Raw genomic sequence first — 20514 nt, forward strand, 5'->3', positions numbered from 1 at the left:
CCTGCTGCTCAGCTTATTCTCAACTGTCAGGCTTCACCTCACAGGCACCCAACATTACAATATGCATCATCACTCCAACATTCCATGCAGCACACAGTACATTCACACTGGCTGAGCAGGAGGGAAAATGGCAGAACATTAACATGAGCAGGATACTACAGAATGCCCCCTGCATGGTGATTTAGCATGAATTTTGGGGGAACAAAATATGCACCTCTGCCTAATTCATACTCCTGCCAACCCCCTGAAGTGCTTGGTGGCTCTGTGCCCAATAACCTGCTGGAACATACCCCAAGCTACGTTCACCATACACAGCATAGGGTTGGGTTCAGGAGCTGCACCCAACACCCTGCTTCAGCTGTGTGCAGCAGGAGGTTGAGCTCACCCCCCCACCAAGCACAGCCGACTATGTCATGTAACAATATATAGTGTAGGCAGACCTACTGGCTTTGTCAAAGTGTCAAAATATAAAAAGCAGCAGGCCTATTGGCTTTATCAAGGGGCCAGCACATCAACATACATAAAACAGACCGAATGGCTTCGTCAAAAAGTCACTAATCACCATAATCAATGTGTATTTCATAAATGCACACATTGCATGTGTAATAATAGTGATTGTCAAAATATATTTTCAATAAAGTAGTATTTAAAACACATTAAACATATCTCTGAGTCTTTTTTTAACATTTATCAGACCACAAAGTGCAGCCATGGAACCAACCACAACATAGAGTTATAGTTATCTTAGTACATGAGTTCTAGTTACGTGAGATAACTAGAACTGGTGAATTTTATTAGTTTTATGCATATAGAACATTTGTAGTCACTGACATTCTCACCATATATCTACATATCCATACTGGTCAGTATGAAGCCTACCAGCCTGCAGTGTTGGTGCCTGGCACCAGTTCCAATACCCACCCAACAACGTCAAACCAAATTACCCCTCTCGTTTCTGAGGAAGAACCATACTGGTACTTGGAGATTTGCATAATATAGTGTTTAATCCAACATCCACAAAATATGCTTTTGTCAGTTTCAAAATGCTCCACCACCCATGAATATATATAAGCAATTTAATAGTTAAAAGTGAAAAAAGACTCTTCCCTAGTGCAGAGTATCAATATATATTTAATTGAATCAGGTACAATTTCATTTACAATTGTTATAATTGATTTTCACAATATTATTTTCTTTTTTCAATAATTTTCATTGTACTCCACAAAACACAATCTAACAATTTAGATTTATGCCACATCGCTTTCCCTATGACATTTACTTTGGTGACTGCAATTATCTCATTGTTGCCCTAGCTCCTGGAGATAATGTGCATGCACATCTAATACCATAGTAAATGAATTCCGACAAAGTCAGTGGGCTAGCATATTAATGTACATTTTATTATATATATTCACTTCATGTCATCAAATATGATAAAAAAATTCAACAACATTCTTAATGTTTTCATCATATTTCCTAATTTCATAAGACAATTAATGAGTCTTACTTTGTTTTATAACTCATACTATAATAAATCTTCTCTGTTCAATCACAGCATTGTTACACTGTACCTACGAGTTCGGTAACATGATGAATAGTTGAGTAATCATCCCCCGTCGGGCTTGAATAATTTCTAATAAGGTCAACCCTCTTTTATTTACGAAGTTCAACTACTTAATACTGGCATTAGAAATAATCATTGAGATACGGAGAAATACCTATGAGAAGAAAAGCCGAAAAACGGGGAAAAGATAAAAAAATGTAAAGAGGAAGAAAGAAATGTATGCAATTCGGGAAGAGTGATATCTACTCAAACCTCTCAGTCTTAATGTTCCAAGGGTATAGGTTATGGTTTTTCATTACTACCCCATAAGAGCTTATGCATGCAAAATAGACTTGTGTACCATATTACAAACATATTCCAGACATCTATTTTCATAGTCTTGGGGCTATCCCAGTTGTCAGTTTCCATTGTCCAAGCACCCCAACTGTGAACATTAACCAATTTTCCAATGTGTACCGATAATTCCCCATCTTAGTTTAATCCCAGGGGGTGTTTGATGCCTACCTGGATAAAGTAATATGATTCCAGACATCTCTGTCTCCTCCAGGATTGGATGATTCCACCCTGTCAATGGTAAACAACAACAGTTGGTCTGTATAACTTTCTAGTCTTACTTTGAAATGTCAAGCTACTTGGTATATCATATTTTTCTGTATGGGGGCCCTGCGATCATCTAAGTTCATTTTCCTGCCTGGAAACATGGTGCTTCCAATGTGCATTCCAACATATATACACAAAATTAGACACACATGCCATACATTTTTTAATGCATCATGTTCTACCAAATCACGTGTTGTAGCAGTCCAAATGTTTGCTAACCCTGCAGTTATTGCAGTTGTCACACTCGAAACACTCCTGTTTCCTTTATGGGGCACTCTCCTCTCTTCTGGGATCAAAATTATTATGACAAGAATGTACTTCAAAGACCCGGCTCGTCCATAGTTAACATTTAGATGTGGAGGCTAATCACTACCAATAATCTTACCTGACATTATCAAACCCCAAAGCTTGCCTAAGATTTTCTGGATTGCTTTGGAATTACATTTGTGTGTGATAACGAATCTTTTTGCATGAGGATTATTGCTTCAATGGGTGTTATTATAAATCAGTTTTCGTCTGTTTGTAGTTTCTACCTTGGTTATTGCACCCTGATAACTTTAAATAAGTAACCTCTCTCTCTATAAACCTCTTCGCCATTATCTTCTCCTTTAATTGAAATACTTCTAGGGTTGCACGATTCCGTTTTACCCTAAGTAGCTCTCTATATGGTATGGTATTCTTCAGTCTCGGTGGATGAAAACTGTCTGCATGAAGAAGCTGTTCCCAGCTGTTTCCTTACAGAACATGACAGTCTTTAACATCTCTCACTCCGCCTCAACATCTAAGTCTAAATGATTGATGGGCCTGCTATTTATGCAACTGGTGAAGCTTGAATTTAATTCAAAGGTATCCAGGACTTGATAAATTGTTTAGCAACCTCCTATTGTCCATCCAAAAGAAGGAACAACTTATCTATATAATGTGTTTTCAGAGTAACAGATGACTCATGTACTGATCATTCACCTCATCCCAGGCAACGTGTTCCTCCCACCAGCCCATGAATACATGTGTGCAACTGGGGGCAAAGCAGGTGTCCATTGCTGTACCTGACACTTGTCTATAGTACACATCGTCAAACAAAAATATATTATGATTCAGTGCAAATGTAATCATTTGCAACAGCATATTTGACTGATCATACAATCGTAATGGTCTTTTCCTCAAAAATAATTTGCATGCATTTATGCCATCCTGATGACAGATGCACATTTACAATGATTGCACATCAAGTGTTATGAGTAAGTAGAGATGTTTCCAATGTAAATTGGCTATTGTTCTCATGAAATCTGTGCTGTCCTGCTATTATGATCTCAAGTATGGCATAAATAAAAACAGGAAGCATTTTTTTTACAGTTCTATATAGCGCAAACTAGACCCAAAGGTTTTGGGGCACTTAACATAAGCACCAGTTACATTACACACGGACACATTTATTTTTTGTAGGCACAGGCAGATTACGTGATTTGTCCAGAATCAAATGACGTTGAGCTAATGCTGAGGCTCAAACCTGGTTTCCTAGTTCCAAAGTCAGCATCTTTGACCATTACGCCACATTTTCTCCCTGACTGATAGAAATCGAAGTAGCTTTCAGTAGGCTACTCTTCGAGGACACTATTGACCTACCTGGGGGGATTGTCAAGTCCTGCTGTACCTTGGTGAGCATGTAAAAACAGGATACTGTTGGTTTGCCAAAAATCCATGTTCTTCTAAATCAATAACAGCCCTATCCAACCACTCTTGTAGGAAATTCAAAATACATTGTAATCCATTTCCTACAAAGTTGGACATCTGCCATTTCATAGCATCTAATATCAGAGTGCAGTGGTAATGCCTCTCCCCTGTACAGGTTGATGTCTCAAAGTGCCACATTGCACCTCGGGAGAGCTTGATGACAATATTGTGGGCATTTGAAAATGTATGAATCATCTCTTGCTATTGTGTGATTTGATTATGTGCCTCCTTCCGCATCACCTACTACACCTCTCTAGTTTCTGTAAGTCCTTAATGACTAATTCATTGAACATATCAATATTGTCCTACATTAATGTAGGGTTGGCCCGTGATTTTAATCTGAAACCACTTTAACTGTTGCCATCGATTTTGTATCCCAGCCCCACTAGAGCTTCTCTTTCAGTTAATGTTTCATGTCCATTGATAGCTAATGTTTCTAGTGTTGCTGGGACTCCAGCATCTCGAGGGCATAATTTTATGTCACCCCTCTCTCCGGCATAAAGGTCTAGGCTTCGAGGTGATAACATATATACAACTAAAAATGCCGTTCCTATAAAAATATTAATTTGTCACGCAGTTCATTATATCAATGATTACCATGAAAAAAGTGATGGTTACTTCAGGTGCAGACAATCATGATGGTGTATGAGCTTTTAGGGATAGATCTAGCATTGTCAATGGGCCGAAGACCTGCTGGATGAATGGATGCAATCATAGCCTCCAGTCGTCTGTGAAAGGACTATCCCATACCCAATGGTTGGCTGTACAAATTTGCTAGATGGGAAACTGTAAAAATGTCTTTGCACCTGTAGTGAACGTTTTGAACTTTGATGATCAAGTGCCATGTTTGTGGCATCTTTTCAGCAAAGTATTTTGTTTTCTAGAAAACAAACAACCAATGGCCGTGTCAAGCAGGGTTATCAGGGTTATTAAATGATTTAACTGCCCGGTACTGCCATGTCAAAGCTGTCCATGGCAATTTTGGTGATAATCTCCCTGCCCTAAATAGGGTAATTCTGTGTTCATGGTAGAGGGTTCAGGTACTGACATTTCTTATGCTGGTCTGGAACTGTTGGCCTCGTGATTCTGCTATTCTGATTGGCCTGCTTCTCCCTCTGCCCCTCAAAGTCCTTCTCCTACTCAGTCCCAGCATTCCTACACCGGCATTCCAGTCTTCCCAGGTCTTCCAGCTACTCTGTTGTCTCTGAGTGAATCTTATCGTGGTGTGTTGTTTATTCCAACTCTCATGCTTTATTTGTCGAATCCTAACACTATGATATGGCTACCCTGAGGATGTTAGGCTGCCTACTCACAGGTTTGTTCTGTCAGCAGAGGTTTTGCTGTTTTGCGCTGCATCACATTTGGCGATGCTGCGCAGGTAACGAAATTTGTTTTCTTTTTTTCTTTCGGTACTTACCTGTAATGGTCCATATCCCTCATTTTACAACCCCCACCCTGACCCTCCCCCGCCTGATGTCACCGCCCCGGTTTAACGCCCTGCACGGGCCGTGCGTGCTTCCCCACCTCAAAATGAGGCATGGAGAGCACTGATTTGCAATGTTATCCTGCCCCATCAAACCTTAAATGAACACATAAGTTTCCACATAGTCAAGAGGATATGAAGCAAAAAGCCCCGCAGACATGCCACCAAAAAGTGTTCTTTGAATTTATTTAGTTGCAGTTTTTATAGCATGAAACTGACCCAACTGGGCGTTGACATGCGTTACATTGAGCAGGAGCAATATAGCAATATAGCACAGCAGTTGGAGAATCGTGGAGAGCAAAAAAAGGTATATATGAGCATGTATAAGATAGGACAATATACTTTAAAAATTTGATATGATATGAGAATAAACTTAGTAGTAAATAGGGATACATCCTCCCAAAGGAAGCATTCAGTGGCATATCAAGACAACGAGGGGGGGGAGCCTCTAGGGATCCAAAGTTCAAAGCTGGACTTGGCAAGGCACCAAATGGCAGACCTATTTGGAAATGGCACTGGAAGAGAAGGAGTTTGAGTTCATTCTTAAAACTGCTGTAAGAAGATATTTTCCTCACATGCAGCGGAAGGAAGGTCCAGGTTTTGCAACCACTCCTGGAGAAAGATTGGTTTAAATGTTGTGATTTGTTGACAGCAGGTATTTGGAGCAGGAGGGTAACTGTTGTGCAGTCAGTGGGAACCATCTGAGATGGCCAGTTTATCGGCTAGATAGGTGGGGAGCCAGTTAGGAGGGCTATATAGACAATGCAAACTCATCAATGGGAAGCTAGTTCAGAAAAGAACTGCATAATGTTTTCTGACCTCCAAGTGCCACAAATCAGCCATGCAGCCACACTAAGGGCTGCTTTTTGGGAGATTAGGTGTGACAAAATCTTGGACGACAGATTTCAAGTCCTCATCAAGGATGAGGGATTTCATCCTGTGATGGAGCCTGATTTGTAACGGGGAACCTATGGTGAGGGCATTAATGTGAGTTTGCAAGGAGCGGTTCTTGTCAAGGGTGTTACCTAAGGATTTGTGTAGCAGGCTTACAGTCTACGAGGTTGGCAGCATTGATCCAGGCTTGAACTGGGATTGAGCACTTATGGGGAGAGATGAGGAGTATCTGTATTTTCAGAGGGTTCAGATTCAAGTGATGAAAAGACATCCAATACTGGTGGTTGTTGGTAGTAGTTGACAGGGCTCCTGTATCTCCAGAAGAGTAGACTTTGATATATAGCTTTATAGAGGTGAGAGGATCTGATGAAATGCCTCAAGTGGTGCCAAGGAGCTCCATTCAGTACCTTATTTGAGCCACTGGTTGCCAGTGGGGGTACCAGTACTTATTTTGGGGACCAGTACTTATTTTTCCTGGATCAGTTATTTACCTAGTGCAAGAGAGGGAAAACACATAGATCAGAAAGATGGAGGATAAAGAAAGACAGCAAAACCTTCATACACAGAAAGCAAGAACGTGCCAGTGTGAGAAAATGGGGCAGGGAGTGTCTGGTTGTGGATTAAAGATTACTGGCCTTGGTAGTCAGCTAGCTGATGTTTATTGCACTGGCTGCTGGCTGCTCAGCAGAGTTATGCACTGGTGCTCTTTCTTTAAGCCCTGGCTCCATTTATAGTTTTAAAATCACAACAGAGAGAACTGATCTCTTGGGGTAAATGAGTGGGACTCAAAAGTGAATTACCCAGTTTTATCAGTTTTATCTGCCGGGAGCAATTTGATAGGTAAGATTCAAATCAAGTCAGAACAATGCCACTGAATCCCATTTGAAGTTCCTGGGTTTTTAGGAGTGTTGCATAGTCGAGAAGGATGAGAAGTTAGGAAATGGCAGTGTCAAGGGTAAGAAATTCATCATCTACATTGGGTACCATGACCAGTACTGAGCTGAAGCCTGATTGCTGGTTGTCAAGGAGAATATTTTCGTTGATGAACTGGGCCTGTTGTTTGGCTATGCAGCTCTCTGGGATTTTAGATAGAAAAGGGACTTATTGAGATCTTAGAGATCTACTTGATGGTTTTTTTAAGTGGTGTGACTTGTCTATTTTTTGGAGCATCATGGACAATGCCTTGCTTCAGGGAGGCGTTGACCAAAGCTGTGAAGTAAGGAATATTGAGAGGGCAGATGCTTTTAACTAACTTTGCTAGGAAGGAGTCACAAAAGTGAGAGAAAGGTTAACATAGAAATGGTCATAGACAGCTTACTTTGAGAGACCTCTTGGAACGAAGTACCTACACTTGGGCTTTGGAGGTCAGCCAATCAAAGAGTGAACTGGAGGGGATGGAGAAACAATTGTTCTTGTTTTTTCCTTGAGGAAGGCTATGTTTTTCACAGTTCTTGGTTTCTGGGACATCTATGGAGACAGGTGTGATTGAGTATTGTTATAATCTCAAATCCTAAACAATGAATAGTCATCATATCAGTGTATTAATGTCAAAATAATCATCAGCTCCATTTTAGGACTGAGCATTGAATGCTTCTCTTCAGTAAAATGCGAGTTGAAGAATTGAGGATATCGTGCAGGCACCTTGGCATTTGGATTAGGAAATATTTTTGGAAAAAAGAGGATTAAGCAGTGTATCTGGCAGTTTTTGAGTCTGTGACGATTGATTGTGGTCTATCAGTAGGCTACACAGGCCATTTGTTTTCAGTTGTTTTGTCTCTTGTAAGGACATAAGGGTCCCGATTCACAGAACTAACTTAAGACAAAATCCTAAAGTTACTACTTTTGGTATTCACAGAATGGATTTACAACTACTAACTTTATGTCCGCACTCGGGCCGGAGATTCCGGCCTGGAGGTGGAGATTCCGGCCCGTAGGTGGGACTTCCGGCCTGTAGGTGGGACTTCCGGCCTGTAGGTGGGACTTCCGGCCCGGAGGTGAGGATTCCGGCCGGCGGTGGAGATTTAGCCATGGCCGAAATCTCCACCTCCGGGCCGAAAGCCCCACCTCCGGGCCGGAAGTCCCACCTACGGGCCGGAAGTTCCATCTATGTGCCAGAATCTCCGCCTCCAAGCCGGAATCTCCGGCCCGAGTGCGGACGTAAAGTTAGTAGTCGTAAATCCATTCTGTGAATACCAAAAGTAGTAAGTTTAGGATTTTGTATTACGTCAATTCTGTGAATCGAGCCCAATGCACCTAATTATATCTGCTGCTGAAACTCGATATTAAATTATAACAATCAGCACAATTCGAGGAAGGGGATACTTACATGTGTAATTTACAAGTTTTTAAAATATTATAAAAATAATTAGAAGTCTAAATCTAAAAACAATTGTAAATTGATCTGCAATCGTAAAAGTGATCAAGGTATTGGGGAATGGGTTTTTGCGTGGGAGTTGGCAGTGGGAAGGTCTGCGGGAATTAACAAACATTTGCATTGACCTATCCGCACATTAAACACGTCTATATTATAGCTAAATAAAACTGATAGAAGTTGCTTTGCAAAGTGTGAAAAATGCTCCTGAAACCCTACATTATAAGGGAATGCAGGTAAGGTACATCTTTGCATTTAAAACATCTTCTATATGAAATAAAAAAGGGAAATTTAAAAGGAAACATGCACACACACATTTGCTACAACGCTGCAACTTTCCACTGTGTGGATATTTTTAGGAGCTGGGTTAGGCAAAACAGGCTTACACATCAAAGTCTACTAAAATCTGCTCTTAGGAAGAAATGTATGCAGTGCATATGCAGGACAATGCTTGCATTTATGACTGTTTCAGTGAATTAGGTTCATCATTCTTTAAAAGCCCTTTGAAGGTTGGGTGTAGAGCCCCTCAGACTCAATGATAGATTTAATACTACGCAGCAGTTTCAGGTGGACTCCAATCCAAGAGCCCCTCTTGGCCCTCTCTGTGGCGGTGAAAATGCCAATGCATCCAGGAAATCACAACCTAAACAAAGGGAGGTCTCAGCCTGGAGCAATTTTCTGAGGTGGTCCAGGTGCCTATCATTTTGGCAATAACTGCTCAGTATGGGACTGAACCCAGCTCCTGGTTGTGAGGTCCACATGAGCCCCTAAGTGTTAGTGAAATCAACAGATTGTGGGGGTAGTTTGGGATACGGAACAAGAAACTGTGGGTGAGTCAGCACTGTTAAGTTAGTACCAGAGTTTCACAGGGTCAATATCATGCAATTTACATCTGAGTAAACACAGCAATTAACCTACGGAGTTCTGCATGGATGAGCTCCAGAAAAGAAATGAACCACTACAAATTTTACTAGGAAGCTGAGAGAATTTGTAATTTCAACAAAGTACAGGGCATGGTGTGCTGCATCATCCCAAGGAAGAGGATCAGTGCTAAAAAAAATGGCAGTTGTTGAACTGAGGAGGCCTGTGCAATACGTAAGAAATTGCTGAGAAGTTGCAGCAATTGGTTGTTGGAGACATCGATCTGTGCCTAATCAGAGCACTTCTGCCAGCAGTACCTACAGAGGATGGCATGCAGACATACCCTGCAGGTACTCTGCAAAGTTTATGGATTCATCATGCTATGCTTGCAGTACTCATGACACTCCTGTTCCTATGGTATTGTGCATTGGGCATAATAGAGCAAAATATCATTCCTGTCATGCACCTGTCAGTCAGTAGTTACCGACAACGCTCAAATGACATGGCCTGCATTTATTTCCTGTGAGTTCTGAGGTCTGGTTGCTGCCTTTTACAGTACATTTAGGGCAGCTAGGTAAGGAACATGGCCATAGACCATGTTCTATGTGGCGTAACCCGCCTTTCACTATTTACAAGTAATGGCGTGCTGCCATGTTCCATTGGTACTGCCCAAAATACATGGCTATGCACCATGCGCTATTAGTATTATTGTTGCCTGTTGTACACCCAGTGCTTCACTTGAGACCCAAAACACGTTTAGAGACCCACAAAACATAGGTCCATTGCATATCAAAGCAATTTTGGGCTTCTCTTAGTATACTTTACTTGTTCAAAATAGGCATACATCCATTTGAGGACCACAGTCTTTGCCCGCTTTGGCATTTGTTTTATTTTTTTATTTAACAAAGAGCATTTTCCACTCATCTGAGTTGTGCCCTATGCCTCCATCGTGACTCTCCTCAACTTGTCGCTGAAAATATTTTAAAGAGCGGGGCCCGTTGATGTTAGTTTGCCCATAAATTGTCTGCTGGACACAACCTTTCAGCTTCCAATAGCAGTCAAAGAGTGAGCTCAGGTTAAAGTTTTGGGGTCTGCAAACCTTCACAGACCTAGCTGCCAATAGACACACAATTTTTGTCCCTTTTACTGTTGATATTTCTTTTAACGGATGAACAGATTATCGCAGAACCTAAAAACAATTGTTAATTCGGGTAACCTCTGACTTTTGGCCCAAGTTTGACCTGTCCAGAGGGTTTTGAATTCTCACTTTCAAGATATTCCATGAGAGAATTTGAACGCAACTTTTGAGCTCCTTTCACTACAACTTTTCTCCACGTGAAAAACATTTGTAAAACGTTTAAAAATCCAATTTAGCTTAGTGTGCATATTCCATTTACAATTTTTTCAGAATTGTCAAACTTTGACAAAATTGCAAGCAATCCAAAAAACAAAACTATTGCTGCAGATAAGCTAATGCTGACCGTGAAATGAATTACACACAAAACCATGTAGCTACTGAATTACCTTTGAGGCTTGGTATCTCCTGGAAGACAACTGGCAAAAACGAAGCCCATAATTTCCAAAAATGTTGCAACATTAGTCACAGCAACCAATAAAAAGTACTATTTGTTTTGAACACCACAAAGAAAGTAAACAACCAAAGAAAAAAAATGAGTACAGGAACAGAAAGTGCTCCAATAATACTTGTTGTTTCTACAGTAGCACATTTTTCTTCCCTGAACCTTAATGGGTGCACATATGAAGCGGTTCATCGTTTTTTTCTCAAAAGGGTGCTTGTTTAATGAGGAATATAACTTCTGACAGGAGCAGGTGGGAGAGGCTAAATCATACTGTTTTCTTGGAAGGTTGTTCCATCTTGTTTCACCGAAAATAAAATTCCCATAAAACGAGAGAGAGCTCACGTTTTTTTGATAATGTTATCGCCTCCTCTTTACAGCTGTTAGTCTCTTTTGTGTGCTGCCATCTGCTTTCCAATAATCCTTAAAGAATGTTGTTGATGTGACCACTGCACTGTCCTCTCTGAATATTGAAATAAAATGTGTTTCTCAAGAAAATATTGCCTGGAGTCAGAGGTCATCAGTATAAATATTCTTTGCAATTCTTTAAATCTAGCTTAGTACAAGTTCTTTTTGTAAACTTTAGACCCCTACAGTATTGTTAACTTTTTCGGCTCCTACTGCATTTCTGCGTCACAAAACACTTTTTTTCAATCAATACAACGATTTTTAAGAAGGGTTGTGTACAATCAACTAGAAAGAACAGCACGACAAGTAGTCCAGCGTGTAAGATAGGCGATTTGACCCCAAATGGTCACTTTGAAAAATGTATATTTCGATTGCACTTGTGTTTCCATTGACGATTCTAACTTGTAAACAAATCTTTCAAAATGAAGAAAAAAAACAATTCAATTCTTATTTCATTATAATATTGTTTACATGAAGAAATGTAATTATAAACAGCGAAAAATGTTAAACTCTTCCAGGAAGTAGGCAGAATTATAGTACCAGATTTAATACAATCTAATTTCAGTTGAAAATAAAAGTCATATTTAAAGTACTATGGTTGCAACATTAGCAGGAGTCTTGAAGCAGATTTGTGGTCCAAAATCAAATTCAGATAGAAAAACATGTAGGTGTTAAATCAAATTTAGGTTCAAAATCACACATTGTGCAACATCAACAAGAGAATTTAATCAATTTTATGAACACAAATCGCACCGAGGATCAAAATCACGTTTAGCACAACATCAAGATAATGTGGCAACACTTTGAGGGTAAAAACAAATGTATAAGCAATTACTACACTTAGCTGCATAATAACCCCAAAGTCAGAGTGTGGAATCGCAATTAGGAGCAAAATTGCGTTGTACAGAGACAATATGTGGTAGTAAGAGGTAGGCTCAGGATTAAGTGCTGTATTTCAGTATGACTTCACATTTGCCTGACAGCATTTTGGGGTCCAAAATCGCATTTATGGGCAAATCAATATTAGTTGCAAAATCCCTGCTGGTGTTGTGGGAGCGGAACCCCGTGTCCAAATATTCAGAACTCTACCCCAATATTCATTACACACCAATATTTCAAAATATCACCCTTTACCCCAGAGGGTTCCACTTCTGATCTGATCTTGAACACCCCACCCAAAATCAGTTTAGTAGAATCACATAATAAGTCATGAGGCTCACTCAATAACAGCGTTCTTCATCAGGGGAAAGGTTAAAGAGTTTTATTACAAAATCTCAAAAACAATCAAACAGTACAGACTAAATGTTAGGAATGCTCAAAATTGCAAAATTATACTTAATAGTCAAAAATCAATAAATCATTCTGAACCTCAAATGAGCAGGAAAATAAAGAAAAGTAAGGCAGCATCCCTATTAGCATCAAGGAAAGCTAAAAAATCATCTAAGTACCAGATTCACAAGGAAAACAGACAGCATCGCTAGTAGAAAAGAAAAAGTCTCTTGCTCACCTCCAAAACAAGGGGTTCTTGTACACATTTCTGGCAACAAATTCGCTAAAGGCACAGATTCAACATGACATGAATACAATTGAACAAATCAGATGTTTCAATGTCACATTAATAATGCTAACACATTTCCAAGATAAACTTCAAGCAGCCACAGCAATACATCTTCATAGGAAGTTCAGCTGAAATGCAACATTTCTAAAACAATCGGGTATGCACCAGTACACGAGGGCTAACCCAACAGCGGAATAACAGTGGTAATGTCCTTGGACAGTTGTAAGATTCAGAACACCAGAAAGTTCATTCACAATACAGGCACATTTTGGAAAAACACTAGATGATATAATTCTGTTTCCTGTTCTGCAAAGCCTGGGAGGAGAGAAGACAAGCAGAAAGACCTGTTGGGAGGGGTGAATGCAGGAGCGAAGACACAAAAAGAGAAACAACATCCACTTAACCAATATGACGGTTTTCACTAAAATGTGGCCTAACCAGAAATATCACTAACACACCTCAAAACCATATATTAAACTTGTTTTAACTGCAGACATGTTAATCCATTGTTTGCTACTATAATTCACCTTAATCATCATTAATATCCAATGTAATTTACAATATGAAAAAGATAAACCCCAAAAAAACTCCCACAGTGTAATTCAAGTGGCAATGTAATATAATATTTAGGAACAAAAACACATTTAGGTTCAAAATCAAATCAAGGTGCAAAATCACCCCTGTTGCATTAGCACACCTAATAGCCAATAGCTAGCAGTGGGGCTGGAATGCTTCTGGTGTTTTTCGGCTCAGGATTACCAGTTTTGCAAATATCATACCTGGTAATTGTGGGCCTGGAAACATTGGATGCAGTTTTGGATGAAGAGCTGCTCAGGCTGCGAGCATCTGAGGAACCTTCAACCCACCCACCTACTTCTTGCACAACTGTGTAGAAAATAAAACTACAAATATGAACATTGCCGGCGCCATCTTGCTTAGTAAGGGCCTTTACGTGCGCGTAAGCAGCAACCATTTTAGACATCGCGGCTATTTCATACTCTGCTGGTCACCTGTGAGTCACCCCGACCTCGCTATCATCCCCCCGCGCTCTGACCAAGCCTGAACACATATACCAAGGTTGTAAAACCTTGTCAGCATGACAATGCCCCGGAGTCACTTCCCTGCTCCTGGCCACTCAATCCGGTCCCAGGCACTAACCAACCCCTGTGGACATAGTTTATTACCCGCACACGGCAAGGCTTTTTTCACCAAGAAAGGGGCCTGATCCAATCAAAGACACGAACCCTTAGTTCTGACTTATCCCACGTACTTTTAGATCCTGTCGGAATGTCCAGCTGCGAGATAGCGATCATCTGTTAGATCTGGGTGGAGGGAAGATTACTGCTGGTGGTTTGCACCAAGCAGCATCGAAAGTCTTGGGAGTCTCGCTGCTTTTCATCAATTGGCGCACCTGCTTTTCATCAATTGGCGCACCAATGTCGGGCCCATCAGCGACATGTGGGTCCAGTGAGAGAGGTCCTAACGACGGAGTGAACATCTAAACGATTGGAGTGTACCTGCCTGAAAGAGACCCTCGTCTGGCTGTCGATCAACTGAACTTCACCGGTTCCGAACAGACCTCTCTCGAGTGACCTGTGGTCCTGACTGGGACCTTACAGGAACGCCGCATTTTTGGAGTGAGAGGACAAACGGGCGCTGGAAGGGGACGATGAAGAAACTGTCCATAACGGTCCGGGTAAGGTCGTGATGTACGTAAAAACTGATTGTCTGATTGTATTGAAATTGTTTGCTCGAATACTAGTATTCCGCTCTTTTGAAGTTATTGGTAGTAATTGAGACATTCCCTGCTTGCAAACAACGTAGAATAGGAATATTCCCTCTTTGCAGGCAGCAAAGGGCAGGTAGTGCGGACTTTTGTCCACGACCTATTGAGATATTTATATTGACCGCTTGTGCCTGTCTTCTCAAAATTGTTTGATTGTTTTGGACCGGAGTTGTGTTGGAGGTCAGTCATCCAGCACCGCCGGAAGGCACCCCTAACAAGGACATGTATGTTAAATATGGAGTAACCATTGTTGCTTATAGCAAACTATGGCACAAATACACTAGAAAGGACCGGGTAAATCAGTGGCCACTGACGGGATCTTTTGATCTCGCTAAAATAGAAATCTTAGAAATAGCGCTCCACAAAAAGAAAGCTACGCCAGCCATGCTTGACAACTTTGGTTTGTGGCAGAAAGAAACAACCCAACGAAAGAGAAGAAACAAAGCTAGACAAGATAAAGAGATGCGAAAAGCAGCTCACCAAGCTTGTAAAAAGTTAGAGGAAGATATAAAAGAAAGAGAGACTGATAGAAATGAACAAGAATCGAAAATATCAGGCCAGTGCCCTGTTAGAACGCCTTCGACTCTTTACCCTGAGTTACCAACTAAAGAGAAAGTAGATGATGATTTGTTATTAGGCCCTCCGATCATCTACATGCCACCTCCTTATGCCCCCACCCATCCTGTAATACAACGTCAGGAATCCCAAAGCGTAGTTGAAGGCAGCACCATTGCCTTGACTCCCATAGCCTCAGCACCAACAGAGTCTCTTGTGCCTAATGCCTCATCAAAAGTGGGGTCAGTAGAAGCTGAATCAAAAGAGAAAGGGTTGCCGAGGATCCCACGATTAAGTAAAAACGAACGATCAAGTATCGATAAAATAGTTAAAACGCTCGTAGATAGGAAAGAGACCGAAGAGTATATAACTGACATATGCAACTCCTATGTCGAAAACCATAAGCGACACTTCATTGTGCGCCTCTGTTACCACACACTCACTGCTTACGAGGAAAAGTACAGAGCGGTAGGGCCCGAGCGACTAATGGCTCTTTATAGAAAGGTAGATACGGGAGATGAAAATAACTGTGATATAGCGGAACTCTTCTCGTACACACTAGAGGTATTCCGCCATCTCATAGAACAAGGATGGGTAGTTAAGGATAAGGCATCTACAATGACAGGGCCCCGATAGAAAAACCAGATACCATGATGCCAATAAAAGAAGCTGCCCCTTATTGGGTCCCCCTAGAGCAGAGGTCTTCAAACTTTTGTAGGTTGAGCCCCACCATCTCATTTTTTTTAGATATTGGGCCCCCCCACCACCTGACAGAAATTTCTGGAATCGACCACCACGTGCATATCACGGGCCATATCCGACAAATAATGTTGCTCAATCTGTTTGCAGCTCTGCGGCTTGCAAGTTAGTTCTGCTACAATGTAATTGTAGCATTCAAGTTAGACACACTTCCAGGCCGGGCTGACACACGTAGCCAGTGACCCCCCATGCACGCATTTACCCTGCACACACTTTCCTTGTGGTGACTTCCTAGCTGGTATTCACCATGCACGCACTCACCCTCCACACACTCTCCCTGCAGTGGGTTGTGGCTAGGGTACCTAGATGGTGACCCCGTCTGCACACACTTTTCTTGCAGTGACTTCCTAGCTGGTGACCCCCATACACGCACTCCCCCTGCACACACTTTGTTGCAGTGACTTTCTGCAAGAAGCCTCTCTATGCACAATCTCACTGACACACTCCCTCTGATACAACGTCTGCACAATGGTTCCCGGTGCACACATTTCTCTGAAGACACGTGCCTTGCACGCACTTTCCATGAGGGGGTGTCACAGCGCTAAATGTACCGCTAGCGCGTTTTCAGGGCCCCCAGTGACGTATCACGCACTGCTGGCAGACAGTTGTTCTCAGACACTACCTGCACTCACTGTCCACTCACAATCACGCTGCACACACCTTCACCGAGCAGCCCCTCATCGCTGCACACAGTCCGCCAGCAGACAGTCATTACAACACTGGTTCACCCTCTCTTTGCTTCCCCACCACCTGCACGCATGCAACCTTCTTCACACGGTGATTCCATACACTCACTATCACCCATGCACACAGCCACTCACCCCACAGTGACTTGTTGCAGTGTGCGCCCTATTCACACCTCAGCCACACGCGTTCACACACAGTCCCGGTAGACAGGGACTTCCCCCCATACAAACTCACTCCTTTCAAGATCTCACTGTGACGGTTCACTACCAGATGCGCACCTCTGATCACTCCCCAAGTTACATCTTCAAACAGTTGCACGCTGCCCGGCCTCCCTCCGTGGGGCATCCAATCTCACACTCAAAGTGCCCCCGTTTACACACTTATCACACTCCTTTTGTTGTTAGCCACTGCCATGGCACTCCTCACTCTGGGTGTGCCCCCAGCCTCACCCTCATCAATGCCCTCGATGATGTCTGCAGCGATCCCCTCTCGTGCACAGCTCCCAGACACACGTCAGTGCCCTTCTCACACCAGCAATGTCCTCTCTCCACCCTTGCAGCGCATCCCTTGCCCCCTGCATCCTCCGTCCCCGAACCCCTTAGTACCCTTCTCAACCCTAAATACTACTTGTCTACTGCAGTGCCCTTTCGCTCCCTCTTCAGCATATCTGTTACCCCCACCAGGGCCTCTCTCGCTATAGCAGTGCAGCTTTCACACCCCTGAAGTTCTTTCTCACCTCCAGCAGAGCCCCTCTCACCCTTTAGAAGCACCACTCTCATCCCCAGCAGCACCCCTCAGTGTCCTTTCACTCCCCGAAGCGCCCCTCACACCCTTCCAGCGCCCCTCACACCCTCGCAGCGCCCATCAGACCATCGCAGCGCCCATCACACCCACGCAGCGCCGCTCTCACACCAGCTACAGTTCTCTCACCCCTCGCAGCGCACTCTCACCCATAGCAGCACCCCTCTCAAGCTTCAAAGCCATCGCTGATGCATATTTATCTTATGCAACTAACAACCATTGACAAAGACAATAGTCCTGGCTTGTAGTAGATGTAATGTTACATGTATATGGATGGAATGATGAAGCAGCAAAATACCAGTGGGGCGACACACTATACCAGGCATGGATTTTCAGTTAGTTAGTTTAAGTCACGCCCTTCATTACATCGACCATACCCCTCTGGGAGCCCCCACAAGTTTTTTCATTCTACTTAAAGCCCTTCCTCCGGTATGGTGACTTCCTGCTGAACAGGGAGAACAAGTTCACTCAGGCCATCATAACTGCCAACTTGAACAACCTGCATCGGCAAAAGGCAATAGGTTTCGACTATATGAAATCTATTGAGTTTGGCAAATTTTTTTTTTTTTACATATTGCATAGCAGTTGAGCTTCTGTGAAACCTGGCTTAATATAAAAAAAAGTGCTATCATGCGCGCACCATTGACTGTGTCATAGTGTTTTTTTTTAATCATAAGCTATGTTGTGCAGCAGCTCTAGTGCTGTGTAATATGTAAAACAATTGAAAGCCAATAGATTTTGTAAAGGTGTATCCTGCTGGCTTTGCCAGTGCTTGTTACCAGAGGAGACTTCCTGCCTCCCACTGCAGCTGAAGCATTTCAGCTCCAGCAATTAACCCCCTCCTGGGACGGTGAACTCTTAGCACTTAGACAAAAGCACGGCACAGCGCGCCCAGTGATTTCCCCTCCCTCCCCCCTCCAACCCTCTGTCACCGGAGTTCGTTAATGAATAGAAATTCCCATTTGAAATGGGTAAATACTTGCCACGCGGAGAATGTGTTAAGGACAACAAAAGTAAGATGTTAGGGTCGAGTTCGCGCCCCCCCTGGGAGGGTGTCGCGCCCCCCTGGGGGGGCAGGCCCCACAGTTTGAAGAACTCTGCCCTAGAGGACAAGGGAACAATGATGACATAAACCACCAGGATACGAAAGGAAGGGTGGTCTACAATTGGGTGTATCAGCCATGGGACAGACAGGACATCCTGATGTTCTGTAAATCTCTTCCAGATTTGCAAAAGAATCCCACCACCTTTTACACAGAACTAGGTACTGCTCTGGGGTCCACAATAATGACACTTGCCGACATTGACTTGTTCTTCGGGTTATGTTTGCCAGCCGATGTGTGGAAGCAGATTAGGAGGATAGACCACAGAATTGCTCGGTCATACCTGGGAACAACTCAGCACATTAGTTAAACAGTGGAATCCTGGCCAAAAACCAGTTAAAGCTATATTGGACCTCCCTGATAAAATAGTGCAGAAGGTAAAAACACTGATACCAGAGAAAAAGATAGACTGGTCCATAGTAACAGCGTGCCGCCAGAAACCACAAGAGGATGTTCCGAGTATTTCTCGAGATTCGAAACAGTGTTCTCCGATTACAGTGGACAGGACATGTCCACCGCGACCGGACACCACTTATTCATGCAAAATTACGTCAAAGTACTGCTGCCGGAGGTATCACAGAAATTACAAACTAGCGAAAGTAGTTGGGCAGCCTCTAAGCCAGCGGCTATTCTCCCAATGGCCCAGTATTATGAACATCAGAAAAATGAGAATGCCAGAGCCACAGAAAAGAAAAAGAAGGACTTGAAGGAAAGAGTAATGATAGCCCAACTCCAAGGGGTGAACACAGGACGGGAACAATATAAAGGAGGATACCAACAGAATGTCCCTAGAGTACAGTCTCCTAGGAATGACTCATTGACACCATATGTACGACGCCAGGACTTAGGACAGGATCAATGCGCATTTTGCAAAGAATACGGACACTGGAAATCCCAATGCCCAGCCTTATCAGGAGCTAGTAGGGGCAGAGGGATAAGGGAAATAACAAATGAACAGAGAGGAAGAGGAAGTGGGAGAGGGTACGCAAGTGAAGCTAGCGAAGGAAGGCCAGGAAGAGTGAACGCATTTGACAGCCCTAGACAGAACTAGTGTCAACAGACAGATTACGACAACATGTATGACTTTGCATAGGACAGCCAGGGGAAAGGGAGGGACCAGTCGAGCTCTATGTTGATCAGCAAGGCCGTTATGTTACCGCAAAGGTCCTGGGCACAGAGTCGCCATTTTTGGTAGACACAGGAGCAACACATAGTGCGCTATCCAAACGACTGATTCCAAGGGCACCCTCGTCTGGCTTACATATAACCTCAATAGGATTTGACGGTACACCCTCCACCAACCCTTTGTCCAGACCGATCCCCTTCAAACTTGAAAACAATGTTATTGACACGACGTTCGTTCTCTCCTCCAACACTCTAGACGCCATTATGGGTCTCGATCAACTGAAGCATTTCCGTGCGACTATCAGATGTTCGCCAGACGGAGTACGAGTCATCTTATATGACAATCACCAACACCCGAGAGATAATCCATCCCAACACATGTATCCCATTTCTGAGACAGACATATCCCTACTAGACACTTTACCCTCGCATCTGTGGGCTAGGGCTGACTCAGACATAGGACGAATGATGATTGACCCAGTACACGTGACAATACGACAAGACGCAACCTCACCGAAAATACCCCAGTATAAGATATCGCCAGAGGGCGAGAAAGCCTTGACCGAAATCATACAGTCACTAGTAGAGGCAGGAGTGGTAGAAGAGGTAGTGAGCAATGTTTGTAATAGTCCTACTTTACAGATCATAAAG

This window comes from Lissotriton helveticus, chromosome 6, assembly GCF_964261635.1.
Source record: "Lissotriton helveticus chromosome 6, aLisHel1.1, whole genome shotgun sequence".
In the NCBI taxonomy this organism is placed as follows: Eukaryota; Metazoa; Chordata; class Amphibia; order Caudata; family Salamandridae; genus Lissotriton; species Lissotriton helveticus.